This window comes from Phoxinus phoxinus (genome assembly GCF_949152265.1).
Source record: "Phoxinus phoxinus genome assembly, chromosome: 21".
Taxonomy (NCBI): domain Eukaryota; kingdom Metazoa; phylum Chordata; class Actinopteri; order Cypriniformes; family Leuciscidae; genus Phoxinus; species Phoxinus phoxinus.
Window position 1 is genome coordinate 773,324 of NC_136896.1, and position 2,500 is coordinate 775,823.

The following is a 2,500-nucleotide window of genomic DNA, read 5'->3' on the forward strand; positions in this document are numbered from 1 at the left end:
CCCATTTACAGGACCTGAGAGAGACACACGGCACGCTGTAGCCTACTTACACACGGCTATATATACACCAGCACATCACACTCCTCCTAAACGCTCCTCTGGAAGTGCGATGATGAACCTAATGTGTGTGTTTACGGCGTCATTTGTCACGGCGTTCTCTCAGTGTTAGTGTTGCTCATACTGGCTTCTAATGTACATTCGTTATCTAATCAACTAGTTGGTCTTAATTGGCTGGTTTTGGGATCACCTGATGTGTGTTTACCATACAATACACAAGTGACACTGGAAAAATGAGAATATGGTGCAAAAGTTCATTTATTTCAGTAATTCAACTTAAAAGGTGAAACTAATATATTATATAGACTCATTACATGCAAAGTGAGATATTTCAAGCCTTTATTTGTTATAATTTTGATGATTATGGCGTACAGCTTATGAATACCTTTTCACAATATTCTAATTTTAAAGGAACAATCCACCGTTTTTTAAAATGGGGCTTATTCGCCGTCTTTCCTACATTTAGATAGGTGGGCAAATGCATTTTTGTCTCAGTGCATGCATTGTTTTAGTTTGGCAGGGTCGTCGCTAGCTTAGCTTAGCATAATGAATGGAATCCTTTGTTGCCAGCTAGCATGTCCTGAGTAAAAGTAATCAATAAAAATAAAAAAACCCCACCTAATTACTTCTTCTATTCACAACGAATACAAATAGCGATGCAGATTAAGACTAGGCGATTTCCTAGGCAGATATTGATATTGAGTTGTGGGTTTTCAGGTGTTGTGTGATATCTCTACGCCCAGTAGCAGTGCTTCGCCTGTGCTTCACCCTAATATAGTCCCAATTAGTGTTGTCAAAAGTACCGACTTCGGTACCAAGTCGGTACTGAAATGAAAAAAATGTGACGCTTTGAGCGCTGTTGACGATTATTTTATTTTTATCGATCACTTTTACTCAGGACATGCTAGCTGGCAACAAAGGATTCCATTCATTATGCTAAGCTAAGCTAGCGGCAACCCTGCCAAACTAAAACAATGCATGCACTGAGACAAAAATGCATTTGCCCACCTATCTAAATGTAGGAAAGACGGCGAATAAGCCCCATTTCAAAAAAAGGTGGATTACTTTCCTTAAAACGTAACCAATTAACACGATTAGTTACTTTTTTAGGGAGTAATGCAATATTGTAATGCATTACTTTTCAAAGTAACTTTCTCTAACACACACACACACACACACACACACACACACACACACGAGTACATGATGTAACGAAGAAAAGAATCAAGATACTGAAGGAGAGAGAGACGGAGAGAGAGAGAAAGAGTGCGAGAGCTTGAAGGGGTTTGAGAACGAGACGGAGCACACACACACACACACACACACACACACACACGCACACACACACACACACTGAGACAGAGAGAGACTGAAGCACTTCAGCTAGAGAAAGTGAAGCGGACTGACGGACACACACACATCAGTATCAGTGTCACAGAACCGGACGACATGCAGGATTTAACATCAGATATGTGATTAAAGAAGAACCGTGTGTGTGTGTGTGTGTGTGTGTGTTTGACAGGCACTAGTCCAATCATTCTCTCGCTAAAGAGACTCGTTGTTTAGAGACTAAATGAAGAATCAACTTCTCTTGAGATGCTCCTCCTAATATTCCTCAGAAGTAAATCAGATCCGGTGTGCTTCCGTGTGAACGCGCGCTAGACGGACGAGTTTGACCAGTGCAGCTTCTCACGGATGACGCAGCGGAGTAAAAATGTGCCGCTCAAGTTAAAATACGTTCAACTTTCGTCTCAAGACCTTGTTTTTTTCTTCTCTCGACTGCCCAGCATCTGTGTGAACAGTTCTGTGTGAAGCGGAGAGTCTAGAGCCGCTCAGATCAGCGATGGAGAGCTTCATCTCTTCGGTATCGAGCGGTTGTTGAGATCTCCTCAGAAACGAGTGTTTTCTCTGGAGAAGCGGTCAGCACTCGCTGTACTTCTGCACTGTGGTCAACTTCAGTGTGGAGATGCAAGTACGTGTGACGTTCTCCATTTAATCTCATTGTTGTCGTGGAGAACATGTCAGATTTGGAAAGTAGGAGCAGCAAAAATACACTCTTTTTTTCACTCAAGCTGTTTCTGTTCCGCTGACCGGTGTGTGTCTGTGCGACGGAGACGAGTGTGTATCTGTGCGACGGAGACGAGTTTGTATCTGTGATCCGCGTGTGATGCATGACGACCCAGTTCGTGTCTCTCGTGAACAAACGTGAACCACTTCAGCTGAGGTCATTATATTTACATTTATTCAAAGTCACTTACAAATGAGGAACACATGCAATTATTCATAGTGCACAATGGCAAGACTAGATTATAGTGTGTGTGTGTGTGTGTGGCTGTGGTTATTGAGCAGTTTCTGGTCATCATGTGACTCCACCACAGAGGAACAGAGGCGGTGAAGGGTCTGGAAAATCACTTGAACCTCGTTTTGAAAGAATTAATTGTTT

General features: G+C 42.4%; 2 protein-coding genes across 2 annotated transcripts in view; one reads left to right on the forward strand and one right to left on the reverse strand.

Moving 5' to 3' along the window:
• The window catches only part of lzts2b (leucine zipper, putative tumor suppressor 2b), a 21,551-nt gene that overhangs the window by 5,368 nt on the left and 13,683 nt on the right, over positions 1-2,500 (forward strand). The window lies entirely within an intron of this gene.
• The window catches only part of pdzd7b (PDZ domain containing 7b), a 34,722-nt gene that overhangs the window by 1,226 nt on the left and 30,996 nt on the right, over positions 1-2,500 (reverse strand). The window lies entirely within an intron of this gene.